The 23672-nt window shown below is 39.2% G+C and overlaps 2 long non-coding RNA genes across 2 annotated transcripts; both read right to left on the minus strand.

Moving 5' to 3' along the window:
* On the minus strand, positions 1 to 23620 carry LOC120431708 (uncharacterized). Its single transcript, XR_008212126.1, has 5 exons — positions 23396 to 23620; positions 8403 to 8439; positions 8235 to 8333; positions 639 to 780; positions 1 to 576 (listed from the first exon to the last, which is right to left on the minus strand). It is a non-coding gene; the product is annotated as an uncharacterized LOC120431708 (long non-coding RNA).
* Positions 4492 to 6834, minus strand: LOC120431705 (uncharacterized). Its single transcript, XR_008212125.1, has 3 exons — positions 6715 to 6834; positions 5258 to 6631; positions 4492 to 5193 (listed from the first exon to the last, which is right to left on the minus strand). It is a non-coding gene; the product is annotated as an uncharacterized LOC120431705 (long non-coding RNA).
* Positions 23621 to 23672: the final 52 nt, after the last annotated feature.

A 23672-nucleotide genomic window follows, 5' to 3' on the forward strand; every position in this document is an offset into this window, starting at 1 on the left:
TGTCGTGTTTTAATATTTCTTAAACCCACTCCACTAAAATATTGATTCTTCCTTATCCTTAACAATGTTCAAAGCTAATGACTCCAACACATCGTAAAGTTAGTTTCTCTCCCCGCCCCGCCAAACTAGAAACAGGTGCATTAGTCACGGTTGCATCGGATCCGGAAGGCCGCGCCTCGCGGCATCGCAGTTGGCGGTGATAAATTACGGAACAACCAAAAACAAGCAGTCGCCTACTACGGCGAGATGTCATCACCCTTTAATTCCCCATTCTCTCTCGTAAGCGTAATGGGAATCAATTTGAAACTTTTTACCATTTCTTAGCCAGCTAATTAACCCTCGAGCTTCTTTCGCTGTGTGGTCAGTTTTGACAGAATTGATAAATGCTTGATCACGTCTAGGTGCAACTATTAAATTTAGCACCAGCGCCCATAAATAAGACTCGACTGGGCGAAAAGATGGAAGATAATCGAGGCTTACTACGATGAGAATTTCGACGTCGACGACAGTGTCAATTGCTGATCCACAGCACACGCACCTGGCCTACTAGATCACGTAGGCAATTGTGAAGATACCCTGAAAAGAAGAAAAAACTTACTTCAACTGAATATTCATTCCATTTAACAGCGAACCCTTACCAGCGAGAAACCTCAATCAAATTAAATTGTCCAAATCACTTAGCCAGTGCTCCATTGAGGGTGGCTCAGTCCTTCGCCCACGCTGCTGTGGTCACATTAAATCCTCCAACCGCAACGACGCTCTCAGCATTTCCCGAAGAGCCTGGAAAATTTTCATAATAACAATTAAATATTTATTAACATGTACCTCAAAAGTGAATGAATGAACTCCTCACGGTACCTCACATACAAATTTTCTCGCGGTTTCGAAATTTGATTAACTCTTTGCCGCGCAAAAAAAAACCTTCCAGATAAGTGTGTAATTGTAGCGTGGAAGACATTCGGGTTCAACCCTGAAATCAGCCAACCTGTCTGCGCAAAAATATAAACGACGATGAATAAGATATCAAAAATTCCAAAACATGCATCCCAGCAACCCATGGCAGCCCAACCCGGTGGAACATATTTAAGTGCGATAATTTACTAGCGGTAAAATTTTTATTTCACACTAAAACCAAGTTTAAAAATAAAGAACATCAGGCCTAAACTCGCCATTTGCTATACACACGGCCAAAAAAAATGCCAAAATCGCAACATGCGCTCGTAAAGTAGGATTATTAAAAGTACGACACGTCTTTTTGCTCGGAATTCTTAATTTAAAAACTTTTTCATTGATGCCCAAATCGCACCACGTGGCGTCGCTAATATTACTATTATTACGGAGCGCCCACTGTGAAAAAAGCCAAAAATAAAATGAAAAGACACACAAAACTTCATAAATAAATCATACGACCTAAATGGTGTGTTTCTTTTATCGGGGTTTGCCTGTCAAAAAGCTGAAGCTTGAGCGCACGGTTTGGCCAGTTTAATCCGGTTAAATTAAGTGCTGTATGGTAAATGATGGCAATTTAAGAGAGCACTTATCTAAATCGAACAACGTGGCTAGTTTTGAATGACTATATGGGTCTTGAATAATAGGATTTCCGGTACGCTTATACCGATTTATTAACTATTATATAATAAACAAATCATTATAAAAAAAAACAAAATGGACGTTTTGGTTATTTTGATTATTTTGGTCAATTTGTTTATCTTGGTCTTTTTGACCATTTTGGTCATTTTGGTCATTTTGGTCATTTTGGTCATTTTGGTCATTTTGGTCATTTTGGTCATTTTGGTCATTTTGGTCATTTTGGTAATTTTGGTAATTTTGGTAATTTTGGTCATTTTGGTCATTTTGGTCATTTTGGTCATTTTGGTCATTTTGGTCATTTTGGTCATTTTGGTCATTTTTGTCATTTTGGTCATTTTTGTCATTTTGGTCATTTTAGTCATTTTGGTCATTTTAGTCATTTTGGTCATTTTGGTCATTTTGGTAATTTTGGTTATTTTGGTCATTTTGGTCATTAAATCATTTTTGTCATTTTGGTCATTTTGCTAATTTTGCTAATTTTGCTAATTTTGGTAATTTTGATAATTTTGGTAATTTTGGTAATTTTGGTAATTTTGGTAATTTTGGTAATTTTGATAATTTTGGTAATTTTGGTAATTTTGGTAATTTTGGTAATTTTGGTAATTTTGGTAATTTTGGTAATTTTGGTAATTTTGGTAATTTTGGTAATTTTGGTAATTTTGGTAATTTTGGTAATTTTGGTAATTTGGTAATTTTGGTAATTTGGTCATTATGGTAATTTTGGTAATTTTGGTCATTTTGGTCATTTTGGTCATTTTGGTCATTTTGGTCATTTTGGTCATTTCGGTCATTTTGGTCATTTTGGTCATTTTGGTCATTTTGGTCATTTTGGTCATTTTGGTAATTTTTGTCACTATGGTCATTTTAAACGGTTTGGTTATTTTTGTCGACTTGGTAATTTTTGATGATTTGGTAATTTTCAATTAAGTAATTTTGGTCGTATTGGCCTTTTTGGTCGATTTCGTCATTTTGGTCGATATGGTCATTAATTTGGTGATTTTTGTCGTTTTTGTCATTAGGGTATTTTGGTCGTTTTAATCGTTTAGGCAATTTTGATCGTTTTGTTCGAATTGGTCATATTGCATGCATTTGAGCGAAATGTCTTTTCGAAATCTTCAGGTAATCGAATCTGCCCTGTATTGGATGCCATTATTTTATGAATTGTAACATAGCCCACATGCAGATTTACTCCAAACTAGAGGTGGGCAAAAAAAGAGCGAGCCGCTCAAAGAGCCGGTTCACTGAAAAGAACGAATGAACCATGGCTCACCAAAAAGAACCGCGGTTCTTTTTTAACTTCGGGCTTTTGAGAGAACCATTCCAAGATGGAATGATTTTCAAACTTGTTATAAATATAATTTATTGAATTTCGAACAAATTTTAGCGTAAAATTTATTTTTGAGTGTTGAAAATGCAATTATAAAAAAAATAATCCCAAAATAAAATTGCTGCCAAACACCACTTAAAAAAATTAAACTCATTTTCAGTGTCCTACTCTTCTTTGAAATTCCAAAAGTAAATGATTTTTTAAACAAAATGAAAAAAAATCATTGTATGTACATCTAATTGTACATTAATGTGTTACCAAAATACAAATTTGAGCACTTAAAGTTGCTTAACATGTCAAATATTATCAAACATCTACTTTAGGAAAAAAATAAATTCTCTTGTCCGATTAAACTTTAGCGTTTAAAGACTTAATCGATTAAATAAGAATGTAGCAAAGAGTTCACAGAATATTTTCTCCAAATAAAATGCATTACTTCAATTTTGTCAAACATAAACGCAATTTTAAAATTGATAGCGATTTCTTCAAAATCCTAGATTTAAGTGGATGCTATTCAATTATTTCAACGTTTTGGTTCGAATAGAAATCTTGACATATAGATCAACTTTAAAAACCATAGCATTCTAAAAAATACCCTTTTTATCAAAAAATTAAAAAAAGAGCGAAAGAGCCGTTCAAAAGAGTGGCTCTTTTTAATGAGCGAACGAAAATGAGCGGCTCCTAAGAAAGAGCGGTTTTGCCCACCTCTACTCCAAACAGTCACAGTTTTGAGCTACATTAATTCGATAAATTGATTACATTGAATAATACAATTTTAAAGAGGCGTAGCTCAAAAATGTGATTCGTTTGATCAAATCTAAAGGAGCATTCGTATTCAGCTGGAAAAAAAAATCCAGTGGGAACACACAATTTGGTCAGAGAGACAAATCTTCTAACTTTTGAAATTTAATTCTCTAGCTTAAAAAACATTAAAACTAAAATATTAGACTAATTCATATGAATTCGATTGAACCAATCAAAGTTCCAATCTTCTGATACTGCACACCAGCTGAATCACTTGCATGATATCACTTTGCGACAATATTACAGCTCAACCTTCTCAATCAATCAAACACGCTGGGGAGTACATTAAATACCACGTGTAAGCCACAAGGATTTACCATGTAAATGGCACTCACAATCCATTCCTTTGCGTGTGTACTCAAAGTATCGCGCAATTAGCTAATTAGTCGTTGAATCACTTAGTCTGGAGCTTAAAGGCCTCGCAACGTACGCTACAATCATTATCACATGTAAATGTTGACTCAAAGATTTCACAATTGCATATCAATAACTAGCCAATAAATTACTACTTTGAAACTGGTGATAAAACAGGCTTAGTTCGCTCGATGGTCACCATATAATTTGCACTTGTTGTAATAATCAGCGCAACGCGCGAGCGCAATTGATTTTATTCTATATAATGAAGATAATTAAACTATCCTGTGCGCGACAACATCTTGGTTTAAAACTCGTTATCAGCAGGCACCGTTGGACTAGGCGATAAATGAATATTTATTTACTCGCGATTGCGCCTCGTTTAGTTTGCACTTCAGTGTCCCTGACTGAAAAGTCCGTCGGACGTCCGTCGTTTGTCGTCCGTGCAATTGTACGACGTCGCACGACAATGTCGTACGACTTTCGCGCGAATGTCATACGTTTTTGCACCAAAATGTCGTGTGTGTCGTGCGATCGATAATCGAAATTGTGCGACATTGTCGTACGACATTCGGCAGACGTCGCACGGTTTTGTTATTTAGGATGTCGTGCCTTTGTCGTGCGCTGTAATTTCGGATTTCTAGGTTATGTTTCAATTAAAATTAGTTGTTTTTAGGCATTAATTAATCATTTTAATTTATTTGGATTATTTTACAATGGGTTGGAACTTTTTGAAGAAAATAAATTTACTTTTCTTGCACGCGCTGACGCTCCCAGTGGAGTTTTGTCGGTTGCCAAGAAGGTGCTGAAGGAGTTGGCCGGCGGATTGAAGAAGGTGTTCTATCGGTTCTGGCGTTTCTTTGGCCAGGGTCGCCTTGTCCAGTTTGTCATAGACGCCGGGAGTGTACAGCGGCCGGCGACGGTTCTTTCGGAACGCTTCCAGTTCTTGGCGTCCAGCACGGTTTCCTTCTACGTATTGTATTTGACCACGTTTGCAGATGTTTTGGGACCGGGAGTGCGCCAAGGCGACGGTCCCATCTCAGTTCGGCGAGTAGATTTGCGTTCTGGCCACTACAGGGGGTTGAGATGTTCGACGCGCGGTTGCATCGTCTTTGAACCTGTTAGGAGAAAAAACACCTTAAAAATAAAATTGATCAAACAATTGGCTTAAGCCATTCTTACCAGAATTTTCAAAGTATTCATGCCCTGCTAGGATTGTCAGTTTAACTGCGAACCGAACTTGGCCGCTGATGACCCGCGGGGTGCTCGTTACGGCATGTTCGGTTATCTCATTTGGCCCATGTTGCAACCACCTTCTCCTCTTCCGCTACCACCTCCCATGCAATGTTTTGATCAACATCGGCTGCAGCTTCTTTTCCAAACTGTTGCGCAGATTCACGGACTTTTTGCGAACCGGTGCAGCATTACTTTTGCTTGGACTCCTCTGGCCCACGTCGGGATCATTGTTACGGTGGTGGCCGTTGCTGGATTGGTGCTTGGTGTTGTCTCGGTTGATGGCGCAGGCAGGTGTGGCGTTCATTTCTTGTTTCAGGCTCAGTAGCGACGGGCACTTCCTACTTGACGACGAGCGCATATTATTATTAATATTAATTATGTTATTATTTTTTACTTACTCTTAGTTATGTTACACTAAATTAACGACGACGAAAACCCTGCCGAGTGCAATTGCTGAGGGACAACATCTGGGCGGTCCGTTTGTTCTCGTTCACGCTTAGTATCTCCACCATATTCATGCCCTGCTGAGATTGTTTGTTTGGCTGCGATCCGGACAGTAGTTTCGGCATGTGTTGTTGTCTCATTTGGCCCATGTTCACACCGCCTTTTTCTCCTCCGCCCCCATCTCTCATGCAATCCTTGATGAACGTCGGCAAAAGCATCTCGTAGATGCTAATCCATGCCCATCCCGTGGGCACCTCCTCCATGGTTAGGACAATTACGAAGATCCAGCCGGTTTTTCGTGAGTTGTTGCCGCATTCTTGAACTGTATCAGCTGATCGCGCGAGTACTTTCGCTTGCCGGACGGATTGTTCGGACTCCACTAGTCAGCGCCGTACTCGATGAGGTTGGACTAGCACGACTGTTTGGTAGGAATCATCCCTACGGTGGCGGCCGTCGCAGTCTAGGCGTAGGTTCCGTCTTCATCACAACGCCTGTTATCGTCGAACTCGGACTTGGGAACGGGCACGACGGGCGGTCCGTGTTGCGGATGATGATTCAGTGAAGGCGGATGGTGGAGATGTTGTGGTGATTTGTAATGCTTCGGTCCCATGCCGGCGGGAGATCCGCTCATTTCCGGAGCATCCTGGTGAAGATGATGTGACGTGTAATTACAACAGTCTAGTTCAACGGCATTTAGTGGAACCTGGGTTACTATGGGATGCGTTCTCCGGATCCGGGTGTAGATGCTGCGAACGTCGTAGAGGAGGTTGAATCGCCGAATCTTTGTAAATCTTGTTAAGTACGTCCTCCTGTGTCCCCTGACACGATCCTCGGCACGATTCGGGGCTACTGCTGAGGCAAGGGAACCTACTGCATCTTCGATATTGAATAAAGTGGATTATCGGCATCTTTCGTATTAGAAGCGCGACCGGGCGATGAAAGTGATTAGTGGTATTTACATTTACGAGACCGCGGTTGTCCCCAGCCGGATTGTGTCGTGCCTGATGGTGTTGGCCTTAGGCCAGGATCGGTGCCGACTGTTTGTAGTACTGCGGTGGTTAGGCCGATGCTATTTCCGGCATAGAACTACAATTCCACGGGTGACCTGGTATCCGGCTGTCACATAAAAAGAACAATTTTAAATGCAACGAAACTAACTACTGATTATACTTACTTGCTGCAATTTTGTTTTGCATTTATTCGCAATTTTTAACTACAATTTTGCACTTTTGTTCGTCATAACATGTTTTTGCTTGATTCAAACTGTCAAAGTATTTTCGTCGACACGGGCGATTCGTCAATCTGTCAAAAAATCGATGCGAAAAAACAATGTCGAGCATATCGAGCGTTTGTCGTCTGTTTGTCGTCCTTTCGACCAATCGATATCGAAACGGTAAAATCAAAACCGTGCGACAACTCGTACGACGTGCGACATTTTTCCAACAGGGGTCCGGGCGCTTTTCCGCTGAAATCAATATTATTACGGCTTGGCGGTGATTATATTACTATTCATCTGGTATAAGCGACAGCGCGGTGAAAACCGCAATCAAGTGTGCCATGAAGTGACTCTACGCTCTTTAATGACGTTTAGCTGGTTAGACTTGTTTGCCTAGGGGGATGCGTTTCTTTAATTAGTAGAAAAATCGTTGTATTACAATGTTTTAAAACAATTTTGAACACATTTTATATCAAACAGTCAATAGAAATATCACACAACTTGACCTGTTGAAAGATTTCAAACCAAAGGGTTCAGAAGAACTCAGCACCTGTGCAAGCTCATAAATATTCACAAGTAGGCGGTGTCTAATCATAAATTCAAATCTCATAACGTCCAATGGCTGCTGCGTCCAACCGGACGACCAATGGGCATCGCCGCCGTCGTCGCGGCCTGCTTAGACTGCACTCTGGCCGGCAACGAACCTGCTCTAGGTAGCTAATGAGCGTGTTGAAAGCTGAATTAGAAGCGCGGCCTACTGTGGCAAGGCCCGCACCAGATGAATTTAAATTTAATTACATCTTATTAAATGGTTTATCACACAGAAACGTATCATTATCGCGAGTGGAGGATTTTCACCTTTGCACACCTCCGCGCGTTCGGTAGAGAAAAAACTTATCAAATTATGCCGTGATGAGCATATTTTCACAATTAGTACTATTTTTTCGGCGTTTCTCAGTTTGTGAGGGGGGTCCAATTGAGCTGATTCCGAAATCGACTTCGATGCTCATTAGGTGCGATAATTGGGCGCAAATGGAAAAAAGAAATATTGGTTGAAATTTAGAGCTGCTTGGTTTGGATTCACCGCCAAGGACCATGTCGGATAAAATAGCAGGTTTTGTGGAAAAATTATTCAACTGTGGTTTCTCGCTATACACCACTTGTTATACTTTTATGGACAATTAATTTATGGTTCAGCCTCTTCCGAGGGCTGTTTCGTAACCTTGCCTTCAACTTTAGACTATTTTTATAATGTGTTGTTACCTTTCATAGCCTGCTTCGAGGGCGGATTGTTGGCAACCATCGCTTTTTAGATATCGCGTCGTAATTGATGACATCGTTGAAATCGGTCCAAATTGATTCCTAAAATAAAACATCGGTTAGCCACTGCCAAAATCACTGGACATCTGTATCATCTGATTGAAATCTTACCTTTGCGGTTGAGACATTTCAGGGCTATTTTCAGCATCTGGAAAAAGGCAAAATGTGTAATCAATTGAAATCGTTCCAACTTCACTCTCAACAAAAAATATAACTTCACATCCTTCCTAACAAACCCCTAAAATCCCCAAGATTTTCGCAAACGCATCAACTGCGTATCCAATTATCGCTAATGTGCCATCATTACGGCCGCAACCAAAAAAAAAAACTCTCCAAATCCTAGAAAATGCCGAGTGCCCGGGTCACGTGCTCGTAATGCCGCGCGCATTTAAAGAAATTGATTACCCCATCATCAGGAAAAAAGGACATTTTCCAGCAATATTCATAACGGGGGCGCCACTGCTGCTGCTGTGGAAGCAGCGACCATCGCCTACTGCCATAATGATAACCATAATATCTGGTGGTGGCGGCCTACTTGGACCGGGCACCAGCAATCAAATAATCTCGAAACAGTTATTATTCAAGCGGCATGACCGCACTTCTATCAGGGCCACACCATCCCCGGGATCTCCCGCCGGGGACACGCAAACGGCGCTCACCCTCGCAGAAGGAAATGGCTTTTGAAGAAAAAAAAAAAAGAGTATGGTCCCCGGTATAAAAAACGAGAAATAACTGCGACGATTGTCGAAGGGTGAAAAAACGATACATGTTGTATGGGGGTCTTGAGGGAATCGAAATCTGCGGCTTGCAGTATTATAATATCAAATATTATTATTATGTTTATATGCGTTTTTTACGATTGCTTTTTGCAGTCCAAATCGATTTTTTCGTGGTGTGGTGAAACAAGCCGATTGGACATCGCAGCAAGCTGGTCAAAGGACAAAAAATTAGCAGGAAGAATTATTTAGAAGCAGTTAAATAATTTCCGTCGTCAAATTTGGATCATTTGAAAACAATTACAACTAAGAACTCTTGTTAACACTTCGCCTGCTACGATTTGATGACATTTCTCAAAAAGTGTCACTTCTATGAACACCTAGCAGATGGCAAACAACCACGGATCCACTGTTATTGCCGGAGAGGGTTGATTAGCCAGACGGTACCCAAACTACAACCCCAAAAGAAGCCACCCTATGCTAGGGGAAAGTCACCAAAACGTGTTTCCCCCCACCCTCATCTTTGCACACACTCGCAACACTTAACCGTCTCCTATTTAGATGATGTATGTGCGATGGGTGTTATGTCTCAATTACCGCCCGCTTTTATATCGGGGAGTGATTCTGCCGGAGAATCTCCCGGTTCTTTCCGTCGCAAAACAAAAACGTAGCCAGATAATTTCACGCTCCGTGCTCAGCTTCTGATTTCCAGAATGGTTCATTATAATGATTTAATAAGGCACCTTGCCCGTATCCAAGCGACCATTGACTGGTGCGTCCACAGACTGCTTGGATTGCTTGCCAACGACCGCCAACTCGTTGCCATGGTGATCTTGGGAGGAATAATTTAAATATGCTTGTCACATGTGTTTGCAGGGTTGGCTTTCCAGGGGGCTTATCTCGAACCCCCGAAAACGAGTGAAACTATAGTGAAAGATTCCGGCGAAAAACGAAAGTAATAAATTAAATATTCACGCAGAACGTGCGTGCGTACACGAGCATTTAATTAGACGCGGTAAATAAGCGAGGGGAGCGAAATCTGCCTTTACTTTATGTACACACAGCAAACATTCGTAAGGATTCATTGGAGAAAGAATTACCTTTTTCCGGAGAAACGTTTGCAAGATGTGGAGATTAGAATAATTGCATTTTCTTATCACCCTGTGCCCAGACGGGCCCCGGCTACTGCGATGGATTTCCCGCAAGTCAGGAGGAATGAACTTTCCCCCTCAAACATCAAACCACTCGTTACTTTTGTTAATTTACATGCCCTGTCAAAATCATGAATTTTTGTGTCACATCCCCCGGCAGTGGGTGACACATGTTGTGGTGGTGACGCCGAACGAGATGCGTAACTGTGGATTTAGCACCAAAACACGTCACTTACTTTGTATAATCTGATCATTTTTCATCCCAGCCCGGTGACCCGGTCAACGCGCGCGTTGACATGGGCAGCTTTTTTGTAAGTCTTTCCTCGGCAAAGCCGAGTAGGCTGTGATAATTCACTTTTTATGACTGCCAATTTTGCACGCACGCCACACAGTAGGCTGAGAGCGAGAGCAAGAAAAATGATTGATTGATTGGTCAGTCTTGAGGACAGGAGTGCACTTGAATGTCGTTTCCATGGCATTACCCAAATTGCAACGCAACGCGGCGCGGCGCTTGCTTAGACCAAGCGTCCCTTAAATTGACCATTTTTCTCGATTCCAATCAAAGTGACCCCCGCGTGAGCTTCTGGCAGCGAAAGATAATCCATCAAAGAAACAATAAACGAACCAAGTTCATGCCCCCAAACGTTTCAAATTTATTCCTGCCTGACCGGGAGAAAATTTCCCTCAACTTATGAAGGAAAATCGCTACACGGCGAAAACCTTTTTTTTTTCTTCTCTCCCCCCCAAAAAGGGAAGCAATAATTCATACACGAGTGAAAAGTTTTCCACGACCACACACTCACGCTTGTCTGTCGTGTGGGAATTGTGGGCAAGCTTGAAGATGGACAGAATTATTGAAACTCAATCATTTTTAAGACAAAATCTAGAATTAGCACAAAAATCTGCATGTGTTTGAGGGATTTTCTTCAAATGTTTGAATGTTATAAAAAACACTTTTGACAATAAAATATTAAGTTTTCAATAAATATTTCGATTTCACAATAGGCTGTTGAAAGTATTTTTCAAAGTTTATGTTCTTTATGACGATGTTTTAACTGAACTTTGTTGTATTGTATGTTCAGGTACAAAGTCAAGCAAGTTTGCATTTGTAAATTTTGTGAAAATTTAAAATTCCGTGTCGTTAAGTTGTTATCAGGGTTGTAAAAATATACAACTACTACAATTTCAATTCCCAACTGCGTGGTTGGTTCCCAATCCCGCTCTCATGTTTTTTTTATTGAGATTTTCTGAGAAAACAGAAGGATCTTTGGCGAGGGTTCATGAACGAGGAAGTACTTATAGAAAGAGAATACTCATGCTGGCAATCACAAGATAAACGTAGAGAAACCACAAGCTATAGTGACGGTCACTATACCTTCTGATAATTTGGAGCGGGAATCATCAAATGGTAGTTTTTTTTTTTCTATCACTCATTTACTACACTGATTGTTATACTGCCTTTGCAAATATTTTTAAATATTGACTGTGATCGAGGGTAAAAACAAGTGATGCATCCAACATCTCAATGAAAAAAGTTTGTTCATCAATTTGAGGTAATTTTTTCATCTACCTAACCTGAAGCTAATAAGTTTTATATTATTTTTCAAAGACTTCATCAGAGACAAATGAAAAAATGTAAATTATTTCAATTTATTTTTTCGTTCTCTCCCACAGTGTGTAAAAAATCTTGTTTATGCGGAGGAAAAAGTTTTTGCCCACTCAAACCACGCTTGGAGCAATTCCCAAAATATAAATAAAAAGCAATTTTGGGGCAACTTTTCTTACTGCAGACAATAAGAAATTCTAAAACAAAACAGGCAAAGAAGTTTATTCTAGAAATGGGTGCTTTCATTCGGTTGCTATAAAAAATGTTTAAAGATTATTCGTTTTTAAATATTTTTTTTAAATATTGATTAAAAGGAATCTTTATTCAATATTCCTTAGATCAACATAAACTTTAAGCTTGCTTGATAAAAAATGTCGACCTAACCCCGATTCACCATCGGCATGTCATCAAAGAGAAAAATGCTAATTTTCTCGTCGGTGACTGACTTTGATTTCTTTGATACATTTTTTTCTCGTCCCCGAACACTGTGTCCTGCATCTTTTGTTTCTGATCAACAACACAGTGAGCAGCATTTTTTCTTAAGAATTCCATAGTTCTTTGGCGGTTTTGTTAACTAAAAAATCTTCAATATTGCGTTTGTATTGGTTTGCGATTTTATATTTGAAAAAAAATATTTTTAAAGTATTTTTTAAAAAATCCTCCACGAACGTGTAAAGTTTATCGCAAAGGCACGCAGACTCCACGTTTTCCCTCCGATTTTCCTCACCCTCTCTCCCGGTTTCGCGCTCGCCCTCTCTAGGACCACCCCATCCCTGCTATCACTCAAAAGTTCCGGGTGGAACGCGCGCGCGAGGGGGACTCTTTTTATCGCCCCTCCAAGCAAGCAGCCGCCTTTGATTGTCCTCGCCGACTTCGACCAGGCCGGACCTGTACGCAGACTCTCCGAATATCCGAGTAGGCTGCGATGTGCGTTTTTTTGTGTTGTCGTCGTCCGTTTGTATTTATCAGCACAGCAGGGTTTAAATTCCTGTGCGTCGTCCTGTGTGTGATGTCGTCTTTGTCGTTAGTCGACTTACGTTTTTTTTTACGTGTGTGTATTGTGGACATTTTTTATCCGAACCTCGGTACTCCTCGCACTCTACATCATCGTAGTAGTCGTTGAGAGATAAACAAGGGTATAAATTATGACTTTTTTGTGATTGGATTTTAAATTTAAATGGGGCGTGGCATGCTGCGTGCGAAGGTGAGACTGAGATGATTTTTTTTCTGTTTGGTAAATGATAACAGAATTTAAAGGTACATAGATTTTTAAAACTGAAGTAAAATTTCAATAAATATAATATAAATGCACACGCTGTAATTTTCCCTAGGGTGCAACGACGCCAAATCCCATCACGTCAGTCATGCTCGTGCGTCTTCTCATCTCATGGCCTGCCACGCTCTCATTCCCTATTCACGCGATGTTCATCCTTTCGCAGCATTGCTGCCTACTACGATACCAGGACACTTCTTCGTCGTCGTCGTCATCGTCGGCATCATCACAGCAAACATTTGCGCGCTCAGATGCACAACACCATCATCTAGCAACCCGGTTGCCGAGTACCTACTCTGCAGTCTAGGTACACCGAACTGTCAGCATCACTCAGCTCGGCTTGGATCGGCGATGTATGCTCATGTGTAATTTATTTTATGATCCTTTTTTATACCTTCACCCACCCCGAATCCACCACCCCTTTTGGCCAACAATCTATAGCCCGGTCCAGAAGCAATCACCCTCGTCCTGCAGCATCCCCTTTGTAATGGTGTTTGGTAGTATGGAACGACGACATTTGTTCTGGTGTGCAGCATTATATATTCAGCGCATACATTTTCCATACATTATATTTTATTTCATACATTAAATTTGAACTGGCGCATGCGCCGTTTTGCAACATTTACTGGGATATTTGTCCTGTTAGAGTTGGTTGAATCAGGTGCAAGAAATATTTTAAACTTAACTTTCAAGAAATTTTTAACTATTTGTCCTGATTCCGATTTCCGCTGATTTTAATTTTAATTTCAAAAACAACATGAACCACCCTAACATCCCCACTTTTATTGCCTTCATTTACGAGCCCAGCTCCGTGCATTTCCATATAAATACACATATGAACGTAACCTCATTTCCTTGCAAATTTCTCTCCGCTTGCCAGCCGACAAAGGCCCTCCAGGATCAAATAATGATGCTGCGTTCGCGGCGCGTTTGACTAACAAACAACAACATCGGCAAGGCAAACAAACGAACGAACCAAAAGTCTAGTAGAGGGAAGGTGAGAGAATAGTGGAACTTTATGTGATGCCACCCCCACCCACCCTTTCTGCTTTACTCGCAGCGAAGGAAGGTAGTTTGCCATGGCAACCGCATAGACTGCTAGACATTCAAATCATACTCCTTTATTGCCCCCCTTTTTGCTGCTGGAATCGTTTTCGTCGCTTGCTAGGATTCAGGGGGGGCACTGTTGAAAAATCTTTGTATTTGCTGAGTTTCTTCTTAGAGAAAAATACTAATTTTGATTTTTTTATGAAATTGATGGTTAATTAATTTTAAAACATAAAAGTTCAGTGTTCCCAAAATGAAAGAATGTCTTTTGAAAAACCAAGTAAAAGAAAGTTTAAAACATCCGTTCATAATATCTCTTGATACACATGAAAAAGCCAAAGTTGCCAGATTTTCATAAATAATTATAAATCAGAAAAAAAAATCCAATACCGGTTACAAAAAATATAGAATATCATTCGTAAGCTTCATAGCATAATCAGGTTACCAGATCATCAAATTATATAACTCATCGGAAAGGACTATACCCTGAAATCAAAGATTGACCCATTACTAGGATAAATTCTAAATTTGAGCACTTTCTGTCAACGGGAACCCCTCCCACAGTTGCTTTTCTTCATACATTTTGACAATTTGTCCAGACAAACTTCAAGCGTTTTGAGGGTGGGGTTGCCGTGGTCAGAATGAGCTCAAATTTGGAATTTAGCCTAGACATAGGTCAATCTTTGATTTCAAGGTGTAGCCTCGATTAAGCCCAGATTTGGATCACCCTAATACCCAGTATTGTACAATATTGACTCGACTATCCGAAAGCCTTGGAAAAATATCTCTTCAGAAAACCGAATCCGATTTAGAATGATTTATAATTTTTAAATCCAAGATGATGGACAAAATGGAAGTCATGAAATATTGAGAAAATGCATTTTATAGTCTAAAAGGCAATACTAAATCTTTATTTTTTTTAAATGGGGTCGCAGTCTCGAATTTGAAATGAAAAGCAAAAAAACAAAACAAAACTTAGACATTTTATGTGTATGATTCGATTTTCCGAAGGCCTATACAAACCTATCAAACTTCGACTCAATCCCTTTGGCCAATTGTCGCAATTGCAGCAAGTTTCAGGGTATATCAAGATAGCACGATCTGATCGTAACTTCTTAGCAATAGCATTAGCATTAGCATTTTAGGACGCCCTATCCACGGATGGCTCCACAACACTTATCCCACTGTTTGGTGTGGTTGTGTCAGACCCTCATCCGGAACAATAATCCAACACGGGAGATACCATGTTTTCATCTTTTGATGAGTTTGAAATACTACCCAGGGCATAAGGGGGTCCTTGCCGGGTCAGCACGATCTGATCGTAGCTTCTTTCGTAGAAAATAGTTAAGTTTTCCGTGGTTTTGTTGAATAAGATTGAAATCTAATTTTGGGGATCTGTGAAGGTCAAAATGAGAGGCATTGAAAGCTAACTTGTGATTACGACAAAATTTTCACAAAACCTATGTTTCAAATTTAAGGATTTATTTTAAATTTTGATCTTAGAATGAAAATAGGAAACCACATTTAAAACCTATGAATTGTCCGATTTACAAAGTCTAAAGACTCTCTCTTCTAGAATTTTTTTTTAAGTTATCGGAATTTAAAAAAAAATCAAAATATTTTTCGTTCAGTTCAAACATGTTAAAAATGATTATCATAACAGAAAAATCCATTTTTAATTGTTTTCAGAAAATAAGTTCAATTTCCATTAAAATGTTTATTTATTGAGCCGATTTTGCACACAACATTAAAACAAAATATTTTCAACGCCTCTTCTACTGTAGTCAAATTATTAATTTGTGCTTACTTTTTTAATTTTAAAAATTGCATTTTTGGACCAATAAAATAAATAAAAAACGGAATGGTATTTTGGGAATTTTACTTTTCGTTGTCAATTATGTAAGATATAAGAAAGATCATTAAAATTAAAATACATTATGAAGATTTGGCCACCCTGTCGTGAGATATTATTGCTTTTGATGGACTAAGGCAAATTTTAGGGATGTTAATTATTGTTATGAAAATTACATCGAGACCTACGGATATGTGCACAATTATCTTTCTTGAATTCTGGGAACACTGCCAACAGATTAGACTCGTTCATTCGAATGGAACCTGGGTGTTGAATAGTGGTTCGCAAAACGGTCTCAATTTTGAACTGTCAAAGTGGAACCAATTTACTGTTCGCCAAAAGTAGAGAGTATTGTTATCGATCATTTAAAAAAATGCGAGAATGAAAGATTAGTGGCTTTTGAGGACCTGGAGTTGAAGTCAAGAAATCTTAAGAAAGTTGAAAGCGAGATGGCCATTTTTTATAATTATGAATGGAAGTTGTTTTTGGAGTCGATCTGGTTGTATCCATTCAGAAGCTGTCTTTATTGTTTGACTCCGTTTGAAAACCTACTAGTTTAGTGAAAATCTTCTCTGTTGGTTGGATTAGCTTCGCTATGGATTAGCTTCTATAGAATTTGCGATGATTTTTCGCTGGACCAGGAAGAGCTGAAGAGGATTCCAAAATCAGCCAGACATCACAGAATTACACACTCGCAGGAGTTCTTCGTGACCCGTTAAAAAACACATCTAATCGATCGAAACTTAAAAACACACACAATTTTCCGGAAGAAATGTTAAAAACTAGACAAAATAAAACACATACTACAGCTCATTTACCAGTAAGAAAAAAGTCATGTTTGTGCTTAAACAGACTCCTACTTTGTAGATGTAAACAAAGTGGGATCATTCGAAAATCACGTTACGCATTCTCTCTATTCATCACCTAGAATGGAACTGCATTCGAATTAGCGAATCCGAAATCAAAACGACTGACAACTGTTCAAAAAACGTTCTCGGAAATCGACAAAAAAAGGGGTTGAGATGTAATCATTAGTTTGGCTGCTTAATTTTGACTTTTGAGTGCTTTTCAATTCGAATCCGTTCGAATTAGCAAGCTTTCGAATTAACGAATCTGCTCTGTGTTTCGACTAAAAAAGTCGAAAAGCGACAAATGTGATTTTTCTACAGTGTACTACTTGCCAGCCATGCTACGATGCAACTCTCGCCGGGATCCTTTTATGTGCTGTATTGAGACGACAACCCTGTCAGAGGAGGACGTTGCCAAAATTTATGATTGTTAGGAAGCGACCGGAAAACGGAAGGAATATTCAACAGAAAAACCTCATAAAGATGCCGTTTTGCGTCCAATTCGTCTTCGTTACCACGGGTGTGTGTGTGTGTGTGCGCGCGTTTGTTTGCTCTGTGTATCTGTGACGCGTCGCCGTATAATGGGGAAGCAATCGTTCCACCTTCTCTCACTCATCATCGTGCGTGTTAATGATATGACCAAATATAGCAACCATTTATTCGGCACACACGTGTCAGCAGAATTTGTGTTTTTTTTTTCGTCCTCCCTGATTATGACGCGCTAGCACCGATGTCGATTGGTCAGTCAGTCATAGTAGGCGCTGCTGCTGACTGGAGATGATGCTCATTAGGGCATTGTTTGTGTGACCTGAAGATCGAAGGACGTCATGCATTTCGATCTCGTTAGCACGGGCATGCTTTGATGTCGTTAATGAGCATGGCCTACTGTTTTACTTGTCGTTTGAAATTTGCACGTTTCGAGTGATTCCGTTAAGGATTTTTGTTTTGGGGTGGGGAGAAAGTCCTAATCTCAAATATAAATCAACTTGTTTCAAATTCCGTCACGCCGTGCATAACTGAGATTTATGGGTTTTCCTTATCCCTATGCTGATGGTGCGCGCCCCAAAATCCCATTTCGCACATCTACAGAACTCCACTTGGAAGGAAGGAGAAAATTTTCAAGATCCAGCCATAAGCGCTTTAGAAAATATTTTTCATCATTTTTCCTCTTTTCCACGGGTCGTTCTAGGAGGCGAGAGAAAAAACAGAAGCGACCATGACTTGGCACGGTTCGCTTTGGGACGTGTCGGAAAATGCTCTTATACATCAACATAATCTCATTACGTTCATCTCATATTGTAAATGGATCCGTTTGTTACACACACTCACAGACTCGCTCACAAACAGTAATACATAATCATACGACGAAAATGATAGATTATTCATCCTTAAACATAAATTTGCACTAACGTAACCCTTTTTCCACGTGCACACAGCAGGCCATGCAACGCCAAGCGTTGTCGTCCTCATGGCTTGCTTTGCCTAATCCATGGCCGTTCACCGCAAATAGGGTTTTCGGCGGGGGTGGTGGAAAATGAATGAGAATTAGACAGCATTATTCATCATACAACAAAGCAGCATCGTCAGCATCGTTCCCGAAACAAGGATGCCTGGAAATATAATGATTAATAATCGGCAAACATTGCATCTCTACCCCGTTCGAAAAGGGATGGACAATAGAAAGGATAACGTTGTACATGCAATAAGCGCGCTCCGGAACGGAAAATATCGAATTACATCGTGTACATTTCCCTCCTAAATGATGAATCACAAAAGTTTCGACCCGATTTTGTTCAAACTTAATGGCGCACTCGAATCGATTTGGAAAATATTCAGACTGTCCAAAAAAACATCAAGAAACCATTAGCTGATAAGTTCATAAATATTTAAAGCACCTGCCGGGGGATAAAAAGCAAAATTGACAAGTGCTGCAAATTTTTCACGCACATCTCTCGAAGCATTTTATTTCGGGGGATTTCGGGGCCGTGCACCCTAAATTTAGTGGACCACTTTATTTTTATTGGATCGAAGTAGGCGGGTTGGCCCCTGCCACACTCCCTCGACGCAAAGTGTTGCAAATTTAATTTTCAAACCGGGTCACTGTGATGTGTCAATTTTGATGGGTGTGCGAGAGAGCGTTGAACTTTTCAAAACTCTTGGAAATATCTTTTCGAATATTTATTTAAAACAAGTTATTTTTTTTATTAAATTCCTTCAGTATTTCTTCACAAAGCTGGAAGTAATAAAACTGATTACTGAAACCTGAATTGTTTTCACGAGAAAATTATATCATTTGTTTCAAATTTATGATTATATTTCTTTATCTTTCCAGGAATTTTCACATTAAGCTGGAAGATAAAAAAAAAATTTAAGTTTTATATTAAATTATTTAAAAACTGAAAAAAACTCCCTCCTCCTCGTGCAGTCAACCGCGTTGTATCTCTTATTTTCCCAAATTTCTTGTCGTACAACGGTGCCGAAACATGTACATAATTCAGAGGACATGTTTTGCTAATGCTCGCAACAAAAAAAATAAACACAATGTGATAAACCTCCGCAGAAATAACACAAAAAACTCAATTCCCCCTCTCAAAGGCAGGTTTTATTTTTATTTTACATTTTATTCTCGACCGGACGACGCTAGGCCGGCCAAAATGGAAAAATAATATTGATCCCACGCAACATTTCCTATGAATTTGATTCCGAAGGCGATTTTTTTTCCTTTAAAATTTCCCCCACGCATTTTTATTTTCTTTCTCGAGCATGTTTTATGGCCCTGTATTATCACTGTGACGATGTTTTCAAATTTGGTCCATTGTCATGGAAAATTGACAAGTTTTTCCCTTCGTTACAACTTTTGAATGGGGTTGGCATTATCTTCGAGGTTGACCCCTGAGGTTTATGATAATAAATCCGTGCAAAAACTCCCCATTCGAATTTGAGTCGATTTTATTTCGCTTTTGAAACGTCCATTTCTGGACTGGAGAGTTTAATTTCGCATCACAATTGAATTCGGCGTAATTCGAGCATGCCAATCTCATTCCAAAAAAAAAGTCGAACTTCTTTTCATCGCGTTCCAACTAAACTAATGGGACCGTCCAATTTCCTTCGAGGACGCGCGTGTGTGTCGCGTTTCGAGTGATTTTTTTTTTCTGATTTTCCACTGGCCAGGATGAAATAAGAGAGAAAAAAAAATCCAATACGGATTGCGAATGAAAAACGAGGAAATTCATTAAGCACTTCCCAAAAATCACGATAAGAGTGAGCAAATAAACGGACGTCCATCCGGGAATGGAGTCTCCACCCGCCACACACACACAAATACTGGTAATCAGGTTTTTTTCTGCCTTCTTCAGCTTAAATTGAAAAGGAAAAAAGCTCCGTTTTCCGAGGTGAGGAACGGTGAGTTAAGCAGAGAGTTTTTTGGAAGAAAAATAAGTTTTGAGTGAAATGATCAACCAAACTTAATAATACAGTCCACACTCGATTATCCGAAGACCTAGGCAAAATTTCACTTCGGATAATCGAATCAGGAAAAAAAATTTAGGTTGTCTTATTTTTGATTGTTGTACTACCCCTAAACTACCCTGAAGTGATTTAGAATTTTTAAATTCAAGATGGCGGCCAACTAACTATTCAAATTTGACTAAAATGGAGTCGTAGAACTGGAATTTTGATAGTAAAAGTAAGAAAATTAAAAAAAAATGAAAATACGTTTTTTTTTTTGTTTCTCATTCGATTATCCGAAATCCAAGAAATTGCAACGAGTCGTAAATTTACACAACAAGGTATACCGAGTTGAAAAATACGACGAGTGCTCAAAAAATCAAGTATTGCAACAAGTTTTTTTTTCCAAGTCCACAAAATGCTTCAAGAGTGGAATTTCATTTAAAACAACCATGTGTTAAGTAAGTTCACCGTTCAAATTTAAAAAAAAAAATTACCTTTCGATACGAATGCTGAAGAGTTCAACTTTTCAGCACCCATTTTAGTGGTGAAAAGTAGAGAAAAGTAGGCCGTTTCGTCGCTCGAGAATGACAGGAAAGGTAAGAAGTTTCAAAACGGCTTGCAAAATGGTACAACGGTAGAAAACACAATTAAAAACCATTTCTGATCACTTTTTTTCAATTTAATGCAAAAAAAAAATTATTGACAAGACCAAATTTTTCAACGAGTGCTAAAAAAATCAAATTTTGCAACGAGTTGCTTACAATTTTTTTTCAATTCCAAAAAACGCCTTTAGAATGGAATTTTATGTCAAACATCCATGTGTTAAGTAAATTCACCGTTCAAAACAAAACAAAATTGGAAAATGTTATTTTACAATACTAGTGCTGAAAAGTTTAACTTTTTTTCAATCGGAAAAATATTGTTTTCTTGAGAAAAAAATATTTTTAACCACACCGTTAATTCTTGCTCGATGCCGCCATCATGCGACCGCGTGCTCCGTTTGTTTGTCAACAAAGCTGCAGATGTATGGTGAGACAGAGTGAGGGGCGAGAGGTTTTGACATTTTTATACCCGCATCTGACTCGCCGCCTATTTCGACGGTCGTTTCCAATGACCGAGTCCAGTAAGGAACTGATCGTACAATATTTTCGGTAGAAAAAAGAAGGCCGTTTTGTCACTCGAGAATGACAGGAAAAGTAAGTAATTTCACGACGGAATTGCGAAAATATAAATTGCGGCACTTATTTTATTTAAACAATTTGATTCATCACTAATTTTATTGTTTTTTTTTCGGTTAACAGAATGTCTAACTAAGCTAACTATAGCAACGTTTAAGTAATTCGTTCAGTATTTTTAAACTTATCAAAAAAAAAATTACTATTTTATTTGTTTCTTCGGCTAGCAGAACGTCTACAAAAGATAATAAAACTACAATTTTCAATATCTGCTAAGTATTTTGCTCTTAAAGCTGGAAATAATAGCAGCCTTGATACTTGAATCATTGTTTCCCAAGAAAACGGTGATCAAGGAAAACAAAAATTAAGGAATCCGTTCAACGTTTTTCAAGAAAGTTGGAAATGAAACAGGCGAAATTGGAAAAATGAATAATTTTCTAAAAGAAGTTTTTCGCTGGAAATCGTCCAACTTTTGCACCGTTTTGGGTATTCATGCCCCCAGGTCGAACCCAACGGCACCTAAATCAGCATTAAATTTACTATTCCACCAAACACACAATAAATCAAGTAGAAACTTCTAAAAGTCAGCTCCAGAAGCAGCACCACCCATCACGAGGACCGGACCCCGGATCCGGTCGGCCGGATCCAATATAAAATCGTCCCCTAAAGCGCCGTCGTCCTTTTCGGCGTCCTTCACTCGTGCGGGGGCCGCTCTTGTTGTTTGAGTTTCGAATGTCGAAGCGGGGGCGAAGATTCCGGGCCAAAAGCAACGAATGGAAATCTTTCAATTTGATTTGAAGAGTTTTTCATTTGACCGTTTCCATTTTCGGACCCAATTTCGGGCTCATTCTTATCCTGATGGCCTTCCTCCCGCCATCCTCTTATCAAACGTCGTTATTCCAATTTCAATTTCACATTTAACTTTTAGCAGTCCTTTTCGTTTTTTTTTTTTGCACACAACGGTCATTCTATTCGGTCTCGTTAGCTGGAAGGACCCGATCACCTTCCTTGTGCCGAAAAGTGTGTGGGCCGCGTGGGGTGAATGGCGAAAAAAGGACACGATTTTGCACACACACACACCCCGAAAGGAAAACCTAAATAAATTTAACTAACATGGATTCTCTTTTAACATTTTCCTTCTTATTAGAAATTCCAGCAGGACAGCAAAGTGCGATTTTTTCAACACAAAAAAAAACTCCTTTCATTGTTGAAAAAAATCCTCTCAGCACTTTTGATCGCAGCAAGCCGTAAGGGTCGGAGCGGGAATCACATTTCTAATTTTCTAATTACACCGAGCTTGCTTTGATTTTTCCACTTGAGAAAACGTTTTCCCGAACAGCACCCACCCTCGCACGCACGTCCAATCAAGGCTCACTAGATGCGATTTTGTTCACGCTTTTTGAAATTTCTCGAATTTCCCGGGGCAGCACTGTTTAATCCTCTTTGAAATCGAAGCCAAAATCACGCACGTCGCATTCCACAATGAGTTCGTTGGTTTTTTTTTCTCGTTGATTCTTTTTGCAATAGCTGTCAATCAAGGTAGGCCACCCCAGGTCGCTTGGAAATTTGGTGGGGTGAGAATTTGAGAAATGGCAGTGACATGTGATTATCCGGAATCTCAAGTTGTTTAGAATTTAATAGGATCTTTACTTCTGTTAGACATATCCACATAATACTTATATTCTTAATAAAGTTCTTTTCAAATTTCAGTCAACATAAAATCTATCCAAATTTGTCGGTTCTTTACATTTTTTCAAATCAAGAGCATTTTTTAAAGGACTGTCTTAAATGCACAGTAGCCCCCCTCGTTTTTTTTTGCATTTTTGCAATAATCGATTTTTTTTCTTTTGCGTATAAACCTCTCAGATTAAAAACGAATAAAAAAGTTGCCCAATAGAGCTTAAAGTATGAAATAAGTTTTGAAAAAATGCATAAAAGTTCTAAAATTTTGCTTTCTGGAAAGATTATGATAGTTTAACAATTTACCTTCAGCTTTCTGTCCAAAGGTATCCAAATATCCATCTGTTATTCCTTCGGCTGTCCAAATAATACTGAGTCGGGGCTTCCGACTGCTCTCTATTCCAGCTACTACTTTGCATACCGAGTTCAAACGATTTTAAATCCTCGTCGGGAAACATGCGCAATTTGAATTTTCACTTTTTCCTACAAAAACTCAATGGATCCTCCAAAAACGAACACTCTAGCGTTCTGATCCCGTCACCCTTCCAATTAGAACTGACGAATAAACCCACTTTTTTATACT

This window comes from Culex pipiens, chromosome 2, assembly GCF_016801865.2.
Source record: "Culex pipiens pallens isolate TS chromosome 2, TS_CPP_V2, whole genome shotgun sequence".
In the NCBI taxonomy this organism is placed as follows: Eukaryota; Metazoa; Arthropoda; class Insecta; order Diptera; family Culicidae; genus Culex; species Culex pipiens.